The sequence below is a fragment of the Triticum aestivum genome, chromosome 7A, assembly GCF_018294505.1.
Source record: "Triticum aestivum cultivar Chinese Spring chromosome 7A, IWGSC CS RefSeq v2.1, whole genome shotgun sequence".
NCBI lineage: Eukaryota > Viridiplantae > Streptophyta > Magnoliopsida > Poales > Poaceae > Triticum > Triticum aestivum.
The window spans coordinates 696,084,646-696,111,781 of record NC_057812.1 but is presented as its reverse complement, the minus strand read 5'-3'; positions in this window follow the sequence as shown (position 1 = coordinate 696,111,781).

Here is a 27,136-nt window from a genome sequence, read left to right as displayed (position 1 = left end):
TTCTATCAAATTTTAATTCATGTATGGCTCTCTCAAAAGGTGTGTACATTAAGGACGATTGTAGAATACTAAGACACAAAGACACAAATAATACAAGACGCTCCAAGCAAAACACATATCATGTTGGTGAATAAAAATATAGCTCCAAGTAAATTACCGATGGAAGTGGACGAAAGAGGGGATGCCTTCCGGGGGCATCCCCAAGCTTTGACTTTTTGGTGTCCTTGGATTATCTTGGGGGTGCCATGGGCATCCCCAAGCTTAGGCTCTTTCCACTCCTTGTTCCATGATCCATCAAAAGAATTCACCCAAAACTTGGAAACTTCACAACACAAAACTCAAAATAGAAAACTCGTGAGCTCCGTTAGCAAAAGAAAACAAAAGACCACTTCAAGGTACTGTAATGAACTCATTATTTATTTATATTGGTGTTAAACCTACTGTATTCCAACTTCTCTATGGATTATAAACTATTTTACTATCCATAGATTCATCAAAATAAGCAAACAACACACGAAAAACAGAATCTGTCAAAAACAGAACAGTCTGTAGTAATCTGTAGCTAGCGCAAGATCTGGAACCCCAAAAATTCTAAAATAAATTGCTGGACGTGAGGAATTTATCTATTAATCATATGCAAAAATAATTAACTAAATATCACTCTTAAAATAAAAATGACAGCAGTTCTTGTGAGCGCTAAAGTTTCTGTTTTTTACAGCAAGTTCAACAAGACTTTCCCCAAGTCTTCCCAACGGTTCTACTTGGCACAAACACTAATTAAACACAAAAAACACAACCAAAACATAGGATAAATAATTTATTTATTGAATAACAGCAAGGATAAATATTGGGTTGTCTCCCAACAAGCACTTTTCTTTAAAGCCTTATAGCTAGGCATACTATTTCAATGATGCTCACATGAAAGACAAGAATTGAAGCACAAAGAGAGCATCATAAAACATGTGACAAAAACATCTAAGTATAACATACTTCCTATGCATAGGCATCTTATAGGCAAACAAATTATCAAGGCAAGCAAGAACTAGCATATGCAAGGAAGCGGAAAGAAACAATAGCATTCTCAACATAACGAGAGGTAATTTAGTAACGTGGAAATTTCTACCACCATATTTTCCTCTCTCATAATAATTGCATGTAGGATCATAATCAAATTCAAAAATATAGCTATCACATAAAATATTTTCAACACGATCCACATGCATGCAAAGTTGACACTCTTCCAAAATAGTGGGATTAACATTAACTAAAGTCATGACCTTTCCAAACCCACTTTCATCAAAAACTTCATAAGATTGAACATTCTCCAAATATGTGGGATCTAAAGTTGACACTCTTCCAAACCCACTTTCAATAATATTGTGAACACTATTATCAATCTCATATTCATCATGGGGATTAAATAAATTTTCAAGATCATAAGAAGAATCACCCCAATCATGATCATTGCAACAAGTGGAGGACATAGCAAAACTAGCATCCCCAAGCTTAGGGTTTTGCATATTATTGGCACAATTGACATTAATAGAATTTATACTATTATCATTGCAATCATGCTTTTTATTCAAAGATCTATCGCGAATAGCTTCATAAAGTAATTAATCACACTTGATTCACGAATTTCAAGCAAAACCTCATAAAGATAATCTAGTGCACAAAACTCACTAGCAATTGGTTCATCATAATTGGATCTCTTAAAAAGATTAGCAAGTGGATGAGGATCCATGGATCTTAGGTTCTCTGTTTAGTAATAAATAAACAACTATTCCAACCATACGAGCAAACAAGAAATGGGCAAAAAGAGGCAAATAGAGAGGGAGGGTAGAGAGAGAGGGCGAATAAAACGGCAAGGGTGAAGTGGGGGAGAGGAAAACGAGAGGCAAATGGCAAATAATGTAATGAGAGAGATAGGGATTGTGATGGGTACTTGGTATGTTGACTTTTTGCGTAGACTCCCCGGCAACGGCGCCAGAAATCCTTCTTGCTACATCTTGAGCTTGCGTTGGTTTTCCCCGAAGAGGAAGGGATGATGCAGCAGAGTAGCGTAAGTATTTCCCTCAGTTTTTGAGAACCAATGTATCAGTCCAGTAGGAGCCCACGCTCAAGTCCCTCATACCTGCACAAAGCGATAGCTACTCGCAACCAACACGATTAGGGGTTGTCAATCCCTTCACGGTCACTTACGAGAGTGAGATCTGATAGATATAATTTTTTTGGTATAAATATGCAAAGTAAAAAGTAAAAGCAAAATAAAAAGCAAAGCAAGATTAAAGTGATGGAGATTGATACGATGAGAATAGACCTAGGGGCCATAGGTTTCACTAGTGGCTTCTCTCAAGAGCATAAGTATTCTACGGTGGGTGAACAAATTACTGTTGAGCAATTGACAGAATTGAGCATAGTTATGAGAATATCTAGGTATGATCATGTATATAGGCATCACGCCCATCAATAGATATCAATGTGAGTGAGTAGGGATTGCCATGCAACGGATGCACTAGAGCTATAAATGTATGAAAGCTCAACAAAAGAAACTAGTGGGTGTGCATCCAACTCTCTTGCTCACGAAGACCTAGGGCATTTTGAGGAAGCCCATCATTGGAATATACAAGCCAAGTTCTATAATGAAAGATTCCCACTAGTATATGAAAGTAACAACATAGGAGACTTTATATCATGAGGATCATGGTGCTACTTTGAAGCATAATATATGAGACTTGCTGTATCATGGTGCTACTTTGAAGCACAAGTGTGGAAAAAGGATAGTAGCATTGCCCCTTTTATTTTTATTTTATATATATATATTTTTTGGGCCTTCTTTTTTTATTTGTCCTTTCTATTTTCTCTTGTTTTTGGGACAATGCTCTATTGAATGATGATCATCACACTTCTATCTATTTACAACTCAATGATTACAACTCGATACTAGAACAAAGTATGACTCTATATGAATGCCTTCGGCGGTGTACTGGGATATGCAATGAATCAAGAGTGACATGTATGAAAGAATTATGAATGGCGGCTTTGCCACAAATACGATGTCAACTACATGATCATGCTAAGCAATATGACAATGATGGAGTGTGTCATAATAAACGGAACGGTGGAAAGTTGCATGGCAATATATCTCGGAATGGCTATGGAAATGCCATAATAGGTAGGTATGGTGGCTATTTTGAGGAAGGTATATGGTGGGTTTATGATACCGGCGAAAGGTGCGCGGTATTAGAGAGGCTAGCAATGGTGGAAGGGTGAGAGTGCGTATAATCCATGGACTCAACATTAGTCATAAAGAACTTACATACTTATTGCAAAAATCTATTAGTTATCGAAACAAAGTACTACGTGCATGATCCTATGGGGATAGATTGGTAGGAAAAGACCATCGCTCGTCCCTGACCGCCACTCATAAGGAAGACAATCAATAAATAAATCATGCTCCGACTTCATCACATAACGGTTCACCATACGTGCATGCTACGGGAATCACAAACTTCAACACAAGTATTTCTCAAATTCATAACTACTCATCTAGCATGACTCTAATATCACCATCTCCATATCTCAAAACAATCATCAAGCATCAAACTTCTCTTAGTATTCAATACACTCATAAGAGAATTTTATTATTCTTGAATACCTAGCATATTAAGATTTTAAGAAAATTACCATGGTATTTAAAACTCTCAAAATAATCTAAGTGAAGCATGAGAGTTCATCTATTTCTTATAAAATAAAACTACCACCATGCTCTAAAAGATATAAGTGAAGCACTAGAGCAAATGACAAACTACTCTGAAAGATTTAAGTGAAGATCAATGAGTAGTCGCATAATTATGCAACTATGTGAAGACTCTCTAACATTTAATAATTTCAGATCTTGGTATTTTATTCAAATAGAAAGCAAAGCAAAATAAAATGACATCTAGGAATAGCAAACGTCATGTGAAGAAGCAAAAACTTAGGATCAACCGATACTAACCCATAGTTGTTGAAGAAGAAAGGTGGGATGCCAACCGGGGCATCCCCAAGCTTAGACGCTTGAGACTTATTGAAATATTATCTTGGGGTGCCTTGGGCATCCCCAATCTTGAGCTTTTGTATCTCCTTAATTCCTCTCATATCACGGTCTCCCTAAATCTCAAAAGCTTTATCCACACAAAACTCAACAAGGACTCGTGAGATAAGTTAGTATAAACCATTGCAAAAACCTTATCATACTCTACTGTAGCAAATCACTAAAATTATTATTCAACATTGCATACTAAAGGACTCTGCATATTTAATAGTCCTATCCTCAAATAGAATCATTAAAGAAGCAAACATATGCAAACAATGCAAACATAACAGCAATCTGCCTAAACAGGATAGTCTGTAAAGAATGCAGCAACATCCATACTTCCCTAGATCCAAAAATTATGAAATAAAATTCCCACTGTAGTAAATTTATCAGAGCTTAATATGCAAAAGGTTTCAACATTTTATCACATTCTGAATTTTCTAGGGAATTATTGAAACAGCGGTAAACTTTCTGTTTTCAAACAGCAACATGTGGACTTCTAAAATAGGCATAGTAAAGGATATCAATGCCACTTTTATTGAAATAAAAGATGAAAAACATTGTTCTAAATAACAGAAAGCAAATCCTAACAAAATAAATTGTCGCTCCAAGCAAAACACATATCATGTGGCGAATAAAAATATAGCTCCAAGTAAAGTTACCAATGAACGAAGACGAAGGAGGGGATGCCTTCCGGGGCATCCCCAAGCTTAGGCTCTTGGTCATCCTCGAATATTTCCTTGGGGTGACTTGGGCATCCCCAAGCTTAGGCTCTTGCCACTCCTTATTCCATAGTCCATCGTATCCTTACCCAAAACTTGAAAACTTCACAACACAAAACTTAACAGAAAACTCGTAAGCTCCGTTAGTATAAGAAAATAAATCACCACTTCAAGGCACTGTAATGAACTCATTCTTTATTTATATTGGTGTTAAACCTACTGTATTCCAACTTCTCTATGTTTTATAAACTATTTTACTAGCCATAGATTCATCAAAATAAGTAAACAACACATGAAAAACAGAATCTGTCAAAAACAGAACAGTCTGTAGTAATCTGAATCAAACATATACTTCTGCAACTCATAAAATTATCAAATAAATTGCTGTACCTGAGGAATTTATCTATTAATCATCTGCAAAAAGAATTAATAAAAATGGAAGCAGTTCTCGTGAGCGCTAAAGTTTCTGTTTTTTACAGCATGATCAACAAGACTTTCCCCAAGTCTTCCCAAAGGTTCTACTTGGCACAAACACTAATTAAACACATAAAACCACATCTAAACAGAGGCTAGATGATGAGGACATCAATACCATTGTTACACCCACAGCCCCTGCTGCTATACATACTGGACCAATTACTAGAGCTCACGCACGCCAATTGAATTATCAGGTACTTTCATTTCTTGGTAACGATTCTAATGTTCATGAGAATATGATGCTGCCTAAATTGGATACATTTGTCTTGCTTACAAATGAATGGCCTAGCTTGGACAAGAAAGATGAACCTTGGAACAAGTTCAAGCGTGGAGATTATGGCATGCGCAAGGGGATCCAGAACGGAGTGACAAGTGATGATTTCAGGACTTTGAAGCCACCATAAGGAGTGCATGAAGCCTTGGACGAAATATACAAGATGCCACTTCATAAATTTCGTCCAGAGGCTATTTTAGGTGCTGCGTCACCTTATTATTGGGCCAGGCCCATGTATTTTCGAAATACTTAAGTATAGGCTGTTTTTAGAGTCCGTATGTGTGGGGAAACATGAGTTAGGGTTGGTTTCGGACCCCTCCTCCAAGGGGCATGAAATTCCCCCCTCTTCCTCCATATATACAGCCCTTAGGGCATCGTTTAGACTTTGGCTTTTGTTTAGATCAAAAGTTCGCCATAGTTGCAACTTCACGGACTTCGTTTGTGTTCAACGACCAGTCCAAGGCGTCACAGAACCTCACCTTGATCAATAAAGCTTTCATCTTATATTCGCAATATCCAGATTGCAATCTCAGTTTCTTGCTTGTTCTTCATTTGCTCGCAGGAAACATGCCCTCGTGGTCAGGTTGATCGTGCTCCGGCGTGGTCAATAACCCCTCGGAGTTGGTTTAGCGATTGCTAAGGCGCGACATCCTCACAGGTTCGTAGTCGGATCGTCAAAGTCGACTTCCTCTAAAACGATAGCCATTATCTCATCGAATGACGGGACACCTTTGCCTCTATCAAGTGGTATCAGATTTCCAGGTTGCTCGGTGAGATTTTACAGTTTTTCGTAGTTTAGATCGAGTCTGTTCTTCATACCTACAGTCCATGAAAAAAGCCAAAAAAATTAGGGTTAGTTCATCATATCCGAACCAATCTGAGCCTTTGCATAGTCTTTTTAGAGTTTTGCTTTGTTGAATTTGTGGTTGCATCGTCGTGTCGAGTTGCTGTTCTTAGCGTCTAGTCCCTTAGAGTTTCGAGTTCTGTTCACAGGTTGTCACACCGCCGCCGCACCATCCTCATTACCATATACCACCACCCCACCATATACATCGCCGCTGCCATATACAACCACCAATCCGAGTCCACATATACCATCGCCATATACCACTACCAATCCGAGTCCAGATATACCATTGCCATATACCACCACCAATCCGAGTCCACATATACCACCACAGTCCGAGTTCCACTAGATTCATCTCCGCCACCAGTCCTAGTCCGAGTCCAGTATTTGTTGCTTTGTTTTCAAGTTCCAGATCACACCATACTCCAAGTTGTCACAGGGTAGGACTCCCGAGATTACGTGCTACCCGCAGAAGAAAAATAGTTCCAAACTCAAAAAAAAACTAAGTCTGGAAAATTCTGGCTAGGCAGTTTTTAGACCATTTGTAGACTTTTTCGAAAAAAATTGTTGCGGAGCAAAAAAAAGAGGAAAAAAAGTGAAAAAAAGAAAAAAAATTCAGAGTGTGCTCCTCCATTGTTTAGTGCAGCGCCGTGATTTTGTTAGTGTTCTAGGCTCGCGTCTCTAGCACGGTCTAGCCTAGGACCAGCACAGTACCGTCGTTGAGTGTTTATTCAACTTTGCATCTCTGAATTGATTATTGCTGACCCTTTTTGCTACCATATTATAAGCCTTCCCAGCTCCACATACATCTACGTCGTGCGTTTGACTCTCCCTGGTAATCGCTCTATCCAAGCTTTGAGAGTTTTGACTACGACGGTTGCCGATCACCGCCTGCTGCTGGGTAAGAACTGGTAAGAATTTGAGATTGACTTGACGGATTTGTGACACCACCACCACCTCTTGTTAGTAGTCTGTAGGATCATATTCTTGTGTGTTTCTATTGTTGCTAACCATGGCAGGATCACAAGCCGACGAGATTGACTGGGAGAACATGACAAATAAGGAGTTGCATGATAAATTTCAGCAAATGATGAGTGGACAGGTGCAAGATGTGCTAAACAGATTTGAAGAGGCCATGGAGAAGATAGATGGCATGGAGAAGACGTTCGAAACAAAGCTCGATAACAGGTTTAATGAATTGCTCGCGCATCTTCCACCACCACCACCGGCTGCACCTAACGCACCTCTACAACAACAACAACAACAACAACAACGACGACGACGACGACTACCTACACATCGCGAAACAGCCCTCCATCGAGCGAGCCGTCTCCCTCTTGCACCTGGCCAAACAGTTGGTGCTGCTGTTGATACTTCTGTGGCTCCTGCTGCTGATGAGGAGGAGGATGATTTTGCGGGAGATTACGAGGATGAGGTTGATCAAAATCAGAACTACGTGCCACCACCAGCACAGCAACCACCAGGTCGTCCACATGCAAATAATGGCAATGGTAGGGCTCACCCTCAGGTACGAGATCATGACCATCTCCCTAAACTAAAATTGAATATTCCACCATTTGAGGGTAGATATGTTCCTGATATATATCTTACTTGGGAGTTAGAAACTGAACAACGATTTACATGTTTACAATATCCCGAGGAGAGACGTGTTCCTGCTGCTGTTTGTGCATTCACTAGTTTTGCATGTGTTTGGTGGTCTGAGCATTGTAGATTATATCCTATTCCAGCTACTTGGGTTGCTTTGAAAACTGCTATGCGTACTCGTTGGGTTCCACCATATTATCAACATGAATTACTTCAAAAATTGCAGCGTTTAAGACAAGGAAAAAACTCTGTAGAAGAATATTATCAGGAATTACAAACTGGCATGATTAGACATGGTATTGTTGAGGAGAATGAAGCTATGCTTGCACGTTTTATGGGTGGATTAAATAGAGAGATTCAGACCATTCTAGAGTATAAGGAGTATACTAATATCACTCGTTTATTCCATCTTGCTTGTAAAGCTGAACGCGAAGTGCATGATCGACAGGCATTGGCGCGAACTAACTTTTCTGCAGGTCGATCTTCATCATGGATACCACGTGCATCCTCTACTTCCACTACACCAGTACCTCCATCAGGTGCCACCTCCAGCCGTGATACAAGAAAGCAGGCACAACCACCACTATCTGCCAAGAGCACACCTCCCGGGCCTGCGCAGAGTTCTTCTTCTTCCATGGCATCAATAGGGCACACAAGTGATATAATTTGTCGTCGTTGTAAGGGAAGAGGACATTTTGCGAGAGAATGCAAATCTCAGCGTGTGATGATTGCTACTGAGGATGGTGGGTATGAGTCCGCTAGTGACTATAATGAGGAGACTTTGGCTCTTATTACACGTGAAGAACACGGTGGAGATGATTCTGATCATGAGACGCAATACATGGCTCCTAAAGATGCTGACATGTATGAATGTTTAGTTGCTCAACGTGTTTTGAGTGTGCAGGTCACACAAGCTGAGCAAAATCAGAGGCATAATTTGTTCCATACAAAGGGAGTTGTGAAGGAACGTTCTGTTCGCGTCATCATAGATGGAGGGAGCTGCAATAACTTGGCTAGCATGGAGATGGTGGAGAAGCTCTCACTCACCACAAGACCACATCCACATCCTTACTACATCCAATGGTTCAACAACAGTGGCAAGGTTAAGGTAACACGTACTGTTCGTGTGCATTTTAGTATCTCTACATATGCTGATTATGTTGATTGTGACGTGGTACCTATGCAAGCATGTTCCTTATTACTTGGTAGACCATGGCAATTTGATAAAAATTCTGTACACCATGGTAGAAACAATCAGTATACTCTTGTTCATAAGGATAAAAATATTACTTTGCTTCCTATGACTCCTGATTCCATTTTGAAAGATGATATTAATAGAGCTAATAAAGCAAAACATGAGAAAAATAAAAGTGAAATTCAGATTGTGGCAAAAGACTTTGAGCAACAAATGCAGCCTAATAATAAACCATCTAGTGTTGCTTCTGAAATTAAATTGAAAATCGCATGTTTAATTGCCACCAAATCTGATATTGATGATTTAGATTTTAGCAAATCTGTTTGCTATGCTTTTGTGTGCAAAGAGGCATTATTTTCATTCGAGGGCGTGCCTTCCTCTTTGCCTCCTGCTGTCACTAACATTTTGCAGGAGTTCGCTGATGTCTTTCCACCAGACGTGCCACCGGGATTACCACCTATTCGAGGGACTGAGCATCAAATTGACTTAATTCCCGGTGCATCATTACCCAACCGTGCACCATACCGTACCAATCCAGAGGAGACGAAGGAGATTATGCGTCAAGTACAAGAACTGCTCGACAAAGGTTATATACACGAATCCCTTAGTCCTTGTGCTGTTCCTATCATTTTAGTGCCGAAAAAGGATGGTACGTCATGTATGTGCGTTGATTGTAGAGGCATTAATAATATTACTATTCATTATCGTCATCCTATTCCTAGGCTAGATGATATGCTTGATGAATTGAGTGGCTCTATAATATTCTCCAAAGTTGATTTGCATAGTGGATACCATCAAATTCATATGAAATTGGGAGATGAATGGAAAACAACATTTAAAACTAAGTTTGGATTATCTGAGTGGTTAGTCATGCCTTTTGGGTTAACTAATGCACCTAGTACTTTCATGAGGTTAATGAACGAAGTTTTACGTGCTCTCATCGGAGGATTTGTGGTAGTTTACTTTGATGACATATTGATTTATAGCAAATCTTTGGATGAACATTTGGAACATTTACGTGCTGTTTTTATTGCTCTACGTGATGCACGTTTGTTTGGTAACCTTGGAAAGTGCACCTTTTGCACCGACCGAGTATCTTTTCTTGGCTATGTTGTTACTCCACAGGGAATTGAAGTTGATAAAGCCAAGATTGAAGCTATTGAGAGTTGGCCGCAGCCCAAAACGGTCACACAAGTGAGGAGTTTCCTTGGCCTTGCTGGTTTCTATAGGTGTTTTGTGAGAGATTTCAGCACCATTGCTGTGCCTCTCAACGAGCTTACAAAGAAGGATGTGCCTTTTGTTTGGGGTACCGCACAGGAAGAAGCCTTCACGATATTGAAAGATAAGTTGACACATGCTCCTTTACTCCAACTTCCTAATTTTAATAAGACTTTTGAGCTTGAATGTGATGCTAGTGGAATTGGATTAGGAGGTGTGTTATTACAAGATGGCAAACCTGTTGCATACTTTTTTGAAAAATTGAGTGGGCCTAGTCTGAACTATTCTACTTATGAAAAAGAATTATATGCTCTTGTTCGGACCTTAGAAACATGGCAACATTATTTATGGCCCAAGGAATTTGTTATACATTCTGATCATAAATCTTTGAAACACATTAAAAGTCAAGCAAAACTGAACCGTAGACATGCTAAACGGGTTGAATTCATTGAGACTTTTCCTTATGTCATTAAACACAAGAAGGGTAAAGAAAATGTTATTGCTGATGCATTGTCTCGTCGTTATACTATGCTTTCACAACTTGACTTTAAAATATTTGGTTTGGAGACCATCAAAGATCAATATGTGCATGGTGCTGAATTTAAAGATGTATTGCAGAATTGTAAGGAAGGGAGAACTTGGAACAAGTTCGTTCTTCACGATGGATTTGTGTTTCGTGCTAACAAGCTATGCATTCCAGCTAGCTCTGTTCGTCTTTTGTTGTTGCAGGAGGTGCATGGAGGAGGATTAATGGGACACTTTGGCGTCAAGAAGACGGGGGATATACTTGCTACACATTTATTTTGGCCAAAGATGAGACGGGATGTTGAGCGTTTTGTTGCTCGCTGCACTACATGTCAAAAAGCTAAGTCATGACTCAATCCTCATGGTTTATATATGCCTTTGTCTGTACCTAGTGTTCCTTGGGAGGATATATCTATGGACTTTGTTTTAGGTTTACCTCGAACAAAGAAGGGGAGGGATAGCATATTTGTTGTCGTGGATAGGTTCTCGAAAATGGCACACTTAATACCATGTCATAAAAGCGATGATGCTGTTAATGTTGTTGATTTGTTCTTTCGTGAAATTATTCGCTTGCATGGTGTTCCAAATACTATTGTTTCAGATCATGATACTAAATTTCTTAGCCACTTTTGGAGATGTTTGTGGGCTAAGTTGGGGACTAAGCTGCTTTTTAGTACTACTTGTCACCCCCAAACTGATGGACAAACTGAAGTAGTCAATAGAACATTGTCTACTATGCTTAGGGCTGTTTTGAAGAATAACAAGAAAATGTGGGAAGAATGCTTGCCTCATATTGAATTTGCTTATAATCGTTCATTGCATTCTACTACTAAGATGTGCCCTTTTGGAATTGTGTATGGTTTCCTACCTCGTGCACCTATTGATTTGTTGCCTCTTCCATCTTCGGAGAAGGTTAATTTTGATGCTAAAGAACGTGCTGAATTGATTTTAAAAATGCATGAGTTAACTAAGGAAAACATTGAGCATATGAATGCTAAATATAAACTTGCTGGAGATAAGGGTAGAAAACATGTTGTGTTTGCACCTGGAGATCTTGTTTGGTTACATTTGCGTAAGGATAGATTTCCTAATTTGCGCAAATCAAAGCTAATGCCACGTGCTGATGGTCCTTTTAAGGTGTTAGAGAAAATAAATGATAATGCATATAAACTTGAGCTGCCTGCAGATTTTGGGGTTAGTCCCACTTTTAACATTGCAGATTTGAAGCCTTATTTGGGTGAGGACGATGAACTTTCGTGGAGGACGACTTCATTTCAAGAAGGAGAGGATGATGAGGACATCAATACCATTGTTACACCCACAGCCCCTGCTGCTATACATACTGGACCAATTACTAGAGCTCACGCACGCCAATTGAATTATCAGGTACTTCCATTTCTTGGCAACGATTCTAATGTTCATGAGAATATGATGCTGCCTAAATTGGATAAATTTGTCTTGCTTACAAATGAAGGGCCTAGCTTGGACAAGAAAGATGAACCTTGGAACAAGTTCAAGCGTGGAGATGATGGCATGCGCAAGGGGGTCCAGAACGGAGTTACAAGTGATGATTTCAAGACTTTGAAGCCACCATAAGGAGTGCATGAAGCCTTGGACGAAATATACAAGATGCCACTTCATAAATTTCGTCCAGAGGCTATTTTAGATGCTGCGTCACCTTATTTTTGGGCCAGGCCCATGTATTTTCGAAATACTTAAGTACAGGCTATTTTTAGAGTCCGTATGTGTGGGGAAACAAGAGTTAGGGTTGGTTTCGGACCCCTCCTCCAAGGGCCACGAAATTCCCCCCTCTTCCTTCATATATACAGCCCTTAGGGCGTCGTTTAGACTTTGGGTTTTGTTTAGATCAAAAGTTCTCCATAGTTGCAACTTTGCGTACTTCGTTTGTGTTCAACGACCAGACCAAGGCGTCACAGAACCCCACCTTGATCAATAAAGCTTTCATCTTATATTCGCAATATCCATATTGCAATCTCAGTTTCTTGCTTGTTCTTCATTTGCTCACAGGAAACAGGCCCTCGTGGTCAGGTTGATCGTGCTCCGGCGTGGTCAATAACCCCTCGGAGTTGGTTTAGCGATTGCTAAGGCGCGACGTCCTCGCACGTTCGTAGTCGGATCGTCAAAGTCGACTTCCTCTAAAACGATAGCCACTATCTCATTGAAAAACGGGACACCTTTGCCTCTATCACTAGATGAATTATTTATTACTAAACAGCAACAAAATGCAAGGAACTAAAATAAATTTGGGTTGCCTCCCAACAAGCGCTATCGTTTAATGCCCCTAGCTAGGCATGATGATTTCAATGATGCTCACATAAAGGATAGGAATTGAAACATAAAGAGAGCATCATGAAGAATATGACTAGCACATTTAAGTCTAACCCACTTCCTATGCATAGGGATTTTGTGAGCAAACAACTTGTGGGAACAAGAATCAACTTGCATAGGAAGGTAAAACAAGCATAACTTCAAAATTTTAAGCACATAGAGAGGAAACATGATATTATTGCAATTCCTACAAGCATATTTTCCTCCCTCATAATAATTTTCAGTAGCAACATGAATGAGTTCAACAATATAACCAGCACCTAAAGCATTCTTTGCATGATCTACAAGCATAGTATTTTATTACTCTCCACATAAGCAATATTCTTCTCATTCAGGACAGTGGGAGTATCATAAGAGACTTGGATACTATAAATTGTTTCCACATTAAAAGAGTAATGTTCAGAAAAGGGGTAACCATAATCATGACAAGTTTTATAAATATAATCCTCACTACTTTTTATAGCATATGTATCATCACAATAATTATCATAAGTAGGAGGCATGTTATTATCATTATAAATTTGCATATCAAAACTTGGGATACTAAAAATATCATCTTCATTAAGCGTAGCATCCCCAAGCTTGGGACAAACATTAATTGCAGCAAATATATTCTCAAAAACATCATCTTCATTAAACGTAGCTTCCCCAAGCTTGGGCCTTTTCATATCATAAGCATAATCACTCTCATCATTAATAGTATAGATAGCACCAATAGTATAGCAATTATAATATTCTTCCAAGCAAGTGCCAAAAAGATTTTCAAGATCATAAGAAGTGTCATTATCTTCCCAATCATAATCATCACAACAAGCAATAGGCATAACGAGATCATCATAAAGTGTATCATCTTCATTTTCATGAGGCACAACAATAATAGGAGCAACTTTATTTGGGAGAGATACCTTTTTACCTCTCTTCCTTTTTCTTTTCTTCCTCTTCACCACATCATGTGTGGGTTCAATCCTCTTTTTGGAGCTCCTTATTAATGAGATTGGTTGAATAGGAGGCTCCTCCTTGTTACCTGATTCATCATAAGAAATAATAGGAGAATATTGGGAAATCTCTTCCCTTTCATTAGCATTCTCTTAATCTTCTATTTGTTTTCTTTTATTTATGTAATTGGCAATATAAGGATTTTCAATGCAATTCACCGCGCAATACATATAAATATCTTCTAGATCAAAGCCAAGAAGTTTGTAACGGGCAAATTCTGGAAGATCATTAGTTAAACGTTTCATTTCTTCATAACCCATAAGCAAACTAACTTCATTATAATGTGCAAGGGAAATCAAGTCATCACAATTTTTGGACATGATTAGATCGTGAAACAATTTGCATCGGATAGCTAAATGACCACTTTCATTGCAAATTCCACAAGTACGGCCAAGATAATTTAAATTTTCAGCACATTCATCTAGCTCTTCTTGCAACAATTTGGTTTCTAAGTACTTATGCTTCTTGCAATATCTATCTTCCCTATTTGGTGTGTACTTACAAACCCAATGCACTCCACAAAAATTGACATGTTTATAGGAGACATTTTCATCATAACTAGTGCAATCATCATTAGCAACATGGATATTCAAAGAATTCATACTAACAACATTGCAATCATGCTCATCATTAAAATATTTAGTGCCAAACATTTTAGAGATCTCTTCTTCTAGCACTTGAGCACAATTATCCTTTCCATCATACTCACGAAAGATATTAAAAAGGTGAGGCATATGAGACAAACTCAATTCCATTTTTTATAGTTTTCTTTTATAAACTAAACTAGTGATAAAACAAGAAACTAAAAGACTCGATTGCAAGATCTAAAGATATACCTTCAAGCACTCACCTCCCCGGCAACAGCGCCAGAAAAGAGCTTGATGTCTACTACACAACCTTCTTCTTGTAGACGTTGTTGGGCCTCCAAGTGCAGAGGTTTGTAGGACAGTAGCAAATTTCCCTCAAGTGGATGACCTAAGGTTTATCAATTCGTAGGAGGCGTAGGATGAAGATGGTCTCTCTCAAGCAACCCTGCAACCAAATAACAAAGAGTCTCTTGTGTCCCTAACACACCCAATACAATGGTAAATTGTATAGGTGCACTAGTTCGGCGAAGAGATGGTGATACAAGTGCAATATGGATAGTAGATAATAGTTTTTGTAATCTGAAAATATAAAAACAGCAAGGTAACAAATGATAAAAGTGAGCGTAAATGGTATTGCAATGTGTGGAAACAAGGCCTAGGGTTCATACTTTCGCTAGTGTAAGTTCTCTCAACAATAATAACATAATTGGATCATATAACTATCCCTCAACATGCAACAAAGAGTCACTCCAAAGTCACTAATAGCGGAGAACGAACAAGGAGATTATGGTAGGGTACGAAACCACCTCAAAGTTATTCTTTCCAATCAATCCGTTGGGCTATTCCTATAAGTGTCACAAACAGCCCTAGAGTTCGTACTAGAATAACACCTTAAGACACAAATCAATCAAAACCCTAATGTCACCTAGATACTCCAATGTCACCTCAAGTATCCATGGGTATGATTATACGATATGCATCACACAATCTCAATTCATCTATTCAACCAACACATAGGACCTCAAAGAGTGTCCCAAAGTTTCTACCGGAGAATCACGACGAAAACGTGTGCCAACCCCTATGCATAGGTTCATGAACCCGCAAGTTGGTCACCAAAACATACATCAAGTGGCACGTGGTATCCCATTATCACCACAGATATCCACGGCAAGACATACATCAAGTGTTCTCAAATCTTTAAAGACTCAATCCGATAATATAACTCCGAAGGGGAAACTCAATTCATTACAAGAGAGTAGAGGGGGAGAAGAAACATCATAGGATCCAAATATAATAGCAAAGCTCGCGATACATCAAGATCGTATCATCTCAAGAACACGAGAGAGAGATCAAACACATAGCTACTGGTACATACCCTCAGCCCCGAGGGAGAACTACTCCCTCCTCGTCATGGAGAGCACCGGGATGATGAAGATGGCCACCTGGGAAGGATTGCCCCCTCTGACAGGGTGCCGAAATGGGTCTAGATTGGCTTTTGGTGGCTACAGAGGCTTATGGCGGCGGAACTCCCGATCTATTGTGCGTTTTGGAAGTTTTAGGCTACGCGGAGTTATATAGGCGGAAGAAGTACGCCAGGGAAGCCACGAGGGCCCCATGAGGCAGGGGGCGCGCCCTAGGGGTGTGGGCGCGCCCCCACCCTCGTGGCTTCCTCGTTCCTTCCCTAACATGGGGTCCAAGTCCATCGGGTGGCTTTCGTTCCAAAAATAACTTCTCTAGTTGATTTCATTCCATTTCGACTCCGTCTGATATTCCTTTTCTTCAAAACACTGAAATAGGCATAAAACAGCAAATCTGGGCTAGGCCTTCGGTTAATAGGTTAGTCCCAAAAATAATATAAAAGTGCATAATAAAGCCCAATATTGCCCAAAATAGTAGATAACATAGCATGGAGCAATCAAAAATTATAGATACGGTGGAGACGTATCAGACCGCCTGTCAAGTTTCGTGCCATTTGGACTTCGTTTGACACTCCAACGGTTAACCGAGGGACCGAAAAGGCATCGTGTGTGTTGCAGCCCAACACCTCTCCAAAGTGGCCGAAAACCCACCTAAACCCTCTCCATCATCTAGATCGTTTGATCACGATCGCGTGGCCAAAAACCGCACCTCATTTGGAGTCTCCTAGCTCCCTCTACCTCTATATAAAGGCCACTCCCTGAAATTTTCGGGCAAAACTTAGTCCATCTCCCTCCTCCCGCAGCCGGACATCTCCACCGGACGTCCGGACACGTCCGCTGCCGCCCTCGTCCAATCGGGACGCGCCACGTCGCCTAGGGCTGAGCCCCACATCGCCGCGCCGCCAGGGCCCGCGGGGCCCATCGCCGGCCCTCCCCGGCCCGTAGCAGCGCCCGCGTCCCGCCGCCACCTGCTTCCTCCCGCGCCGCCCGAGCTCTCTAGCGCCGCCGCCCGCCATCTGCTCCGGCCGCCGCGCGCCATCGCCGGCGCCGCCCCGCTCCGGCAGCCGCGTCCTCACTCCGGCGCCGCTCACCGGCCACCGCCGCCTCGCCGCCCCCTCGTCGATCGCGCCAAGTCCGACTCCGGCGACCACGCCCCGGATCCGGCCTCTCCTCACTCCGACAGCCCTGTTCCGGCAAAACTCCGGTCGGGCGAACCTCGGGCCGCGTGCAGCTACAGTGATCCAGCTCGATCCAGATCTGGAATCCCTCGGTTCACTTTTGACCTAACCCTAGTTATTTTTTTGCATACTTTGACATGCCATAACTCTGCATCCGTGGCTCCGGTTCGTGCGTGTAGCATATCGAAATGTTCGTCTTGACGAGTACTTCATTTCATCTCATTGCATCATGTTCATTTGAGCTCATCTTGATGTCCGAAATGCTGTTGGAAGAGGGCTATGTGATGTTAGTTTCAGATTATTATCAGCAAATGCACTTTTGTCATTTTTGCCATGATTAATGTGTGCATGCTATGATCTTGAGCTCTACATGTGATTTGAAGTATGCCATGCCATCTTTACATGGGTGTATGCCATGTATTTTTGTGATCTCTGTGGTGACTAGCACAAGCATGCAAAGTAGCTTACTTAATGTTGCTGATTTCAGAGACTTAGAAATATTCTAAGTCATTGCCCTGTCTATATTTTTGTGCCATGTGTTCATGTTGCTACCGAGTGATCCATGCCTCTTTTGAGCATGATCAGTAAGGATGTTTTGTAGATATTGTGATGCTCTATCCATCCATGTTTTTGTTTGCAATTATGGAGCACCCTAGCTTGAGTCAATCGAGCTCTACTTTTGCTATAAAATGTTCCTGGCAGATTGTTAACTTGTTTAGCAATTTTGCCGAGGTTGTTGTAGTTGATCCGTGCATGCTATGTTGTTGTTCTTGCCATGTCTTGCTTCTATGCCATGTATACTTGCTGGGTGTATGCTTAGTTTGTCATGCTTTGCTTTGTGGTGAGTGCATCGAGCTCGTAAACATGCCTACTTGTTATCTGTTTTGCCATGTTCCAGTTTTTCTCTAAATCTGAATCTGTTAACGATAATTGCTATGTTCACATGGTTGCCATTGTATTTTCTGATCCCTTTTGGCTTATGGTCAGTAAGGGACTTTTGTTGTATGCTTTGAGTAGCTTCATGCCATGCCTTGCTTTGTCATGATATGTTCCTGTAGCATGTTGTTATCTTGCTCTAAACATTGCTTCCTGATGTTAAATTCCTGACTTGATATTAATTTCACTGAGTCCGAAACCTGATATCTTTTGCACTTTTGTCATGCTTGTTTGAATATGCTATTGAGTGAATTAGCCGTAGCTTAGTGTTCATCTTTTGTCAAGCATCTTGAGTGGATCCCTGCCATGTATTTTGTTGCTATGTTAGAGTGCTGTAGCATGTTGTTCTTGATGCATTTAGATGGCCTCGTGCTGTTAATCGCAGATCGGTGCCATATTTGTTTTGCTTGCCATTTCCAAACCGTGCATCCGATTCCAGTGATCTTTATATCGATTTTGACCGAAATCAACTCCCCTTTCCAGTGGCACTTTTGGTTTTGTAAGTTGAGGCCAGGTTCAATCATTCCTTTCCGAGACATGCATATGCATCGCACACCGCATCCCGCATGTCATACCATGTTTTGCATCATGTTGCTTGTGCATTGCACGTGGTTGATTGTGTCTCCCTTTGCTTGTTGTTCTTTCTTGGGTAGAGCCGGGAGACGAGTACGTGATCGAGGATCCCGTTGAGTACGCTTACGAGGATCAGGCTAACGTCAACTCGGAGAACTTTGCAGGCAAGATGACCATACCCTCGAAATCACTTCTATCTTTGCTTGCTAGATGCTCGCTCTTTTTCTATACCTATGCTACGATACATACAACTTGCTTACCATGCCTCCCATATTGCCATGTCCAACCTCTAACCCACCTTGTCCTAGCAAACCGTTGTTTGGCTATGTTACCGCTTTGCTCAGCCCCTCTTATAGCGTTGCTAGTTACAGGTGAAGATTGGAGTTTGTTCCTTGTTGGAACATGTTTATTGTTGGGATATCATTATTATATCTTGTCTACTTTAATGCACCTATATACTTGGTAAAGGGTGGAAGGCTCGGCCTTATGCCTGGTGTTTTGTTCCACTCTTGCCGCCCTAGTTTCCGTCATACCGGTGTTATGTTCCTTGATTTTGCGTTCCTTACACGGTTGGGTTATAATGGGAACCCCTTGAAAGTTCGCCTTGAATAAAACTCCTCCAGCATGGCCCAACCTTGGTTTTACCATTCGCCACCTAGCCTCTTTTTCCCTTGGGTTCCGCGGACTCAAGGGTCATCTTTATTTAAACCCCCGGGCCAGTGCTCCTCTGAGTGTTGGTCCAACCTGTCAACCGCCGGTGGCCACCAGGGGCAACTCTGGGCTGGCCTACCGGAAGTTTGGACAATCCGGTGTGCCCTGAGAACGAGATATGTGCAGCTCCTATCGGGATTTGTCGGCACATTCGGGTGGTTTTGCCGGTTTAGTTTTACCATTGTCGAGATGTCTTGTAACCGGGATTCCGAGTCTGATCGGATTGTCTTGGGAGAAGGAATATCCTTCGCTGGCCGTGAGAGCTTGTGATGGGCTAAGTTGGGACTCCCCTGCAGGGTTTTGAACTTTCGAAAGCCGTGCCCGCGGTTATGGGCAGATGGGAATTTGTTAATGTTCGGTTGTAGAAAACCTTAAATTAAACTTAATTAAAATTGAATCAACAGAGTGTGTGGCCGTGATGGTCTCTTTTCGGCGGAGTCCGGGAAGAGAACACAGTCTCGAGTTATGTTTGATCGTAGGTTGTTCTAGGATCACTTCTTGATCATAGTTTATCGACCGTGCCTTTGCCTTCTCTTCTCGCTCTCATTTGCGTATGTTAGCCACCAAATATGCTAGTCGCTTGCTGCAGCTCCACATCATACCTTTTACCCTTCCTATAAGCTTAAATAGTCTTGATCGCGAGGGTGTGAGATTGCTGAGTCCCCGTGACTCATAGATTACTTCAAAACTAGATGCAGGGACCGATGATACCGCTCCAGGAGATTCGGATGAGCTCAAGTGGGAGTTCGATGAGGACTCAGGACGATACTACGTTTCCTTTCCAGACGATCAGTAGTGGTGCCCAGTTGGGGCGATCGGGGACTTTGTCGCATTTGGGGTTGTTCTTTATTTTGGGTTCCGTAGTCAGACCTTGAGTGTATCTAGATGGATGTAATGATATTTATGCTATTTATGTGATGTGGCGAGTGTAAGCCAACTATGTATCTTTTCCCTTATTTATTACATGGGTTGTTGTGAAGATTACCTCACTTGCGACATTGCTTTCAATGCGGTTATGCCTCTAAGTCGTGCTTCGACACGTGGGAGATATTGCCGCATCGAGGGCGTTACACAGGTTTTATGCATAGATGTTATATGCACGAGTAGAACACAAGTGAGTTGTGAGCGATACAAGTCATACTGCTTACCAGCATGTCAAACTTTGGTTCGGCGGTATTGTTGGATGAAGCGGCCCAGACCGACATTACACGTACGCTTATGCAAGACTGGTTCTACCGACGTGCTTTGCACATAGGTGGCTGGCAGGTGTCAGTTTCTCCAACTTTAGTTGTACCGAGTGTGGCTACGCCCGGTCCTTGAGAAGGTTAAAACAACACTAACTTAACGAACTATCATTGTGGTTTTGATGCGTAGGTAAGAACTGTTCTTGCTCAGCCCGTAGCAGCCACGTAAAACTTGCAACAACAAAGTAGAGGACGTCTAACTTGTTTTTGCAGGGCATGATGTGATGTGATATGGTCAAGGCATGATGCTATATTTTATTAGATGAGATGATCATGTTTTGTAACCGAGTTATCAGCAACTTGCGGGAGCCATATGGTTGTCGCTTTATTGTATGCAATGCAAATGCCCTGTAATGCTTTACTTTATCACTAAGCGGAAGCGATAGTCGTAGAAGCATAAGTTGGCAAGACGACAACGATGCTACGATGGAGATCAAGGTGTCGCACCGGTGACGATGGTGATCATGACGGTGCTTCGGAGATGGAGATCACAAGCACAAGAAGATGATGGCCATATCATATCACTTATATTGATTGCATGTGATGTTTATCTTTTATGCATCTTATCTTGCTTTGATTAATGGTACCATTATAAGATGATCTCTCACTAAATTATCAAGATATAAGTGTTCTCCCTGAGTATGCACTGTTGCGAAAGTTCTTCGTGCTGAGACACCACGTGATGATCGGGTGTGATAGGCTCTACGTTCAAATACAACGGGTGCAAAATAGTTGCACATACGGAATACTCAGGTTAAACTTGACGAGCCTAGCATATAACAGATATGGCCTCGGAACACGGAGACCGAAAGGTCGAGCGTGAATCATATAGTAGATATGATCAACATAGTGATGTTCACCATTGAAACTACTCCATCTCACGTGATGATCGGACATGGTTTAGTTGATATGGATCACATGATCACTTAGAAGATTAGAGGGATGTCTATCTAAGTGGGAGTTCTGAAGTAATTTGATTAATTGAACTTTCATTTATCATGAACTTAGTCCTGGTAGTATTAGCATATCTATGTTGTAGATCAATAGCTCGCGTTTAGCTCCCCTGTTTTATTTTTGATATGTTCCTAGAGAAACTAAGTTGAAATATGTTAGTAGCAATGATGCAGATTGGAACCGTGATCTGAGGATTATCCTCATTGCTTCACAGAAGAATTATGTCCTTGATGCACCGCTAGGTGACAGACCTATTGCAGGAGCAGATGCAGACGTTATGAACGTTTGGCTAGCTCAATATGATGACTACTTGATAGTTTAGTGCACCATGCTTAACAGCTTAGAATCGGGACTTCAAAGACGTTTTGAACATCATGGACCATATGAGATGTTCCAGGAGTTGAAGTTAATATTTCAAGCAAATACCTGAGTTGAGAGATATGAAGTCTCCAACAAGTTCTATAGCTAAAAGATGGAGGATGATAGCTCAAGCAGTGAGCATGTGCTCAGATTGTCTGGGTACTACAATCGCTTGAATCAAGTGGGAGTTAATCTTCCAGATAAAATAGCGATTGACAGAATTCTCTAGTCACCATCACCAAGTTAGTAGAACTTCATGATGAACTATAGTATGCAAGGGATGACGAAAATGATTCCCGAGCTTTTCATGATGATGAAATCGATGAAGGTAGAAATCAAGAAAAGCATCAAGTGTTGATGGTTGACAAGACCACTAGTTTCAAGAAAAAGGGCAAAGGGAATAAGGGGAACTTCAAGAAGAATGGCAAGCAAGTTGCTGCTCAAGTGAAGAAGCCCAAGTCTAGACCTAAGCCTGAGACTAAGTGCTTCTACTGCAAAGGGACTGGTCACTGGAAGCAAAACTGCCCCAAGTATTTGGCGGATAAGAAGGATGGCAAAGTGAACAAAGGTATACTTGATATACATGTTATTGATGTGTACTTTGCTAGTGTTTATAGCACCCCCTCAGTATTTGATACTAGTTCAGTTGTTGTGATTAATAACTCGAAACGGGAGTTGCAGAATGAACAGAGACTAGTTAAGGGTGAAGTGACGATGTGTGTTGGAAGTGGTTCCAAGATTGATATGATTATCATCGCACACTCCCTATACTTCCAGGATTAGTGTTAAACCTAAATAAATGTTATTTCATGTTTGCGTTGAGCATGAATATGATTTGATCATGTTTATTGCAATACGGTTATTCATTGAAGTTAGAGAATAATAGTTGTTCTGTTTACATGAATAAAGCCTTCTATGGTCATACACCCAATGAAAATGGTTCGTTGGATCTAGATCGTAGTGATACACATATTCATAATATTGAAGCCAAAAGATGTAAAGTTAATAATGATAGTGCAACTTATTTGTGGCACCGCTGTTTAGGTCATATTGGTGTAAAGCGCATGAAGAAACTCCATGCTGATGGGCTTTTGGAATCACTTGATTATGAATCATTTTGATGCTTGCGAACCATACCTCATGGGCAAGATGACTAAGACTCCGTTCTTCGGAACAATGGAGCGACCCACTGACTTATTGGAAATAATACATACCGATGTATGCGGTCCAATGAGTGTTGAGACTCACGGCGGGTATCATTGTTTTTCTGACCTTCACAGATGATTTAAGCAGATACGTGTATATCTTCTTGATGAAACATAAGTCTGAAACATTTGAAAAGTTCATATAATTTCAAAGTGAAGTGGAAAATCATCGTAACAAGAAAATAAAGTTTCTACGATCTGATCGTGGAGGAGAATATTTGAGTTACGAGTTTGGTCTTCATTTGAAACAATGCGAAATAGTTTTGCAACTCACGCCACCTGGAACACCACAGCGTACACTACTAGGAAAAGGCCTACTAATGGCGCACCTAATTTGGCCATTAATGGCGCATTAGTGGTGCACCATTAGTGCCACGCCATTAGTATATTTTACTAATGGCGCACCTCAGATGCGCCATTAGTATATACAACAGCGCGCCATTAGTATGCTTCCCAGTGGGCCATGTATACCCAGGTGCTTTGGCATACTAATGGCGCACAACAACAAGATGCGCCATTAGTAACTTCGGCATACTAATGGCGCACTATTTAATGATGCGCCATTAGTATCCTTTGGCATACTAATGGCGCACTATGATGTGATGCGCCATTAGTATGAATATTAGTTTTTTTAATTTTTTAATTTTTTGTTTTTTGCACAGGTTACAAAATGTATAATTGGACAGAATATAGAGAGCACACATCAACAACAGATTCATCAAATACAATAGAAGATTAGTCTCTGAATACAATTCATCATATTAGTCTCCGAATACAATTCATCATATTAGTCTCCGAATTGAAAAGACCGAAGAAAGATAGAACATTATATTACAAGTCTCGAGACCGCGAGTAGCGAGTTTGTCTTCACATTACAAGTCGATATCGATCATCTAAACTACCATCACATAGAAGAGAGCTGCGGTCATGACGATGAGCATCATCACGATGAAACTCGTCTTCATCCGGTTCCTCCAGCGCTCCCTCCCCTCTCCCGCTAGATAGCGGGCGTATCTAGATTCGGCCTCGGCCCTAGTGGTGTACCCTTTGTAACTGTTACCGCTGAATCGGTGAACCTGTCTCCGACACTCCTCCCAGTCGTCGTAGACTCCGGGAACCTTACCCTTGTACACGACATACGACGGCATCGCTATGCAGTAGCCAAACGAAACGTTAGTACCAATTCACAGACAATACATAAGCAATATATAAGTATGCAACAGAACGATCGGAAGAGAAAAGCAAGACATTAATAGCATCGATTACATCTAAGTTGAACGACTCTCGAAACCAAAGAGACATACTACAAGTTCATTAAAGTTTAATTACAACATGAGCCAATCGATGTTTCAGAACTAGACACAGCATCACTGCTTTCGACTCGACTCAAGGGACCGGAGCGTGGATGAAGCCGCCGTCTATCGTGGGAGTCATGAAATAACGGTCGTTGTCAGCCTGCATTTGTAGCATTGTGTCGATGTCACTGTTGGACGGTTGATTTCTGAGGTAGAACTGCCCCGAGGTACGAAGGACATCTTGATGGATGATTTCCGCAAACTCCGACTGGATGCGAAAGAATTCTTGTCTGATGTCCGCGTCCTGGATTGCCGACACGCTCGCGGCCCAATCTTTGAGTTTACTCGGTAGCAGAAGTTGATGATGGTCCCGTACGATCGCCCGCATGTGATGGATGGCGTAGTAGGCACCCTTCTGACCGCCAGGCGGCTGCTTGACGCAGCAGAACGTCGTATTGTGGGAGAACACGTGCTTGCCGTACTTACGAATAGGCCTGGTGAAGGTGCCTCCAGATTTGACGTAGCCGGGGAGAACATCATCAAGAACCTTCTTGACATTTGTGTAGTCTACGTTCGACTGACGGTCCGGGTCGAAATACGTGGCCATGGAATATTTGGGGCTTAGGAGGATGAGCGTGCAATGTGTGTCACTGCAGAAAACACGGAATGTTAAAAGAAAAACGATCGAAATCTAAGAATTCATATGTTACGGGGCGGTTGAGGGGAGGACTTACTCGGGAAAGTAAGGCACGAGGAAGTTATCCTTATCTTGGTTTGCCAGAATGACGCCTTCGAGGTAAGAAGTCGCGACTTGCCGGTCCCCAGCGCTGCCCAAGATCTTGGCACGCATGTAGAAGGGGTCGACTATCACGATGTCCGGGGTCTTGTCGCGAATGATCCGCATCTCCATACTCAGCGAAAATAGCCGAACGAAGGTGTAGTGCAGCGGATGAAGGTTCAACATAGCGTGGATGTCATCAAACCGCAGGACGATCGTACCCCCGATGGAGTTATCCACAAAGCCCTTGCCCTCTGGCACCTTGGCCGCGAAAACCGGGTATGCCACATCCTTCTCTCCGAGACGCCGCTTCTCCAAAGAAAGAACACTGTCATGCAGACTCCGCATAGCACCGGTTGCAGCATCGAGCATATTTCTCGGTAGCATCGGCCTACCCGCCACATGCACCCTCCTCGAGATATCCTCAGGTGAAGGTGGCCCGTCCTGAGCACGGATCGTACTCGGTGCCGGCTGGCCCGCACCCTTGTTAGTCTTTCTTTTGCGTGCCTTCTTCTTCTCCTGTAATGGGACCGAGTTCTGCTCACAGACCGCCTTCTTGAGTGTGTTGGGGCTGATAATATTTCGCACCTCGCCTATCTGAGGCTCGGTGAAGTCGGCAGCTGGAGGCGTCTCCTGAGAGCTGAACGGCAGACGACGCCTGTTGCAACTTGGCTTCTCCGCGGTACCAGCTAGATCGCGCACGTCTTTTGTTGGGTTGGGTTCTTGAGAAGGAGGCCCCATGAAGTCGCCACCGTACCCATGATCGGCAAAGTACTGATCGACGTTGGCAAATGTATCGTCGTCGTCGTCGTTCTGATCCTGTGCCATATGCATGTTTGGATCCAGTGGCATAGGGATGTCCGGCACCGTTGCGGCGGTCTTGCCATGGGGCCGACTTGGCGCCGGCACGACTGGCGGTGTTGTCTTTGGGGTGGTGTCCCCCGCCCCCAAACGAATCTGGCTCTTCGGCCAAAGCAGGGGCCAGCTCAGGCAGGCGCTGAGGGTCATCACGTCATCATCGTCGGCCCCGACGGGTCGAATCGGAGGTAACAACTCGTCGCAGCCTGGCAGCACCCGAACCAGTTGAACCCTAAACAAGTTGGGTGGCATCTGGGTACCGTGGAACAAGGGGTTGCCCGGTTGAACGATTTTGCCCTTGGCGACATCGACCAACTCGTTGTTCACGAAGTGCAGGAGAGTGCACGGAACGTCGGCGGCGCCCTGCGAAAACATGTAGGGCGTCAGGGATGCCCAGTCAAAGGCAAGGAGATGAAGTCCTCGGCCGAGAGAGGCTTAATTAGTTACCGTGATGATGGCGTCGAGCTCGGCTAATGTCGAGGCACCGCCAACGGCGGGCGTGCAGTTGACGGAGGGGCCGCTTGCTGCAGAGGTGCCGGCCGGCGTACACCCGGGTGCATTAAGCTCCCGTGCCGGCGTCGGAGACACCAATGGCCCCGCCATCGCGTTCTGCGAGTTGCTGGCCGTGAAGCTAGGAATCGGGGGCGGCCCCTGTTGGCCGCCCGCAATCCACGCACTAATCCCCTGGATCAAGGTAGGCACAATGGCGGTGATCGTCCTTCCGAGTTGTTGTTCCACTTGCTCTTGGACAAT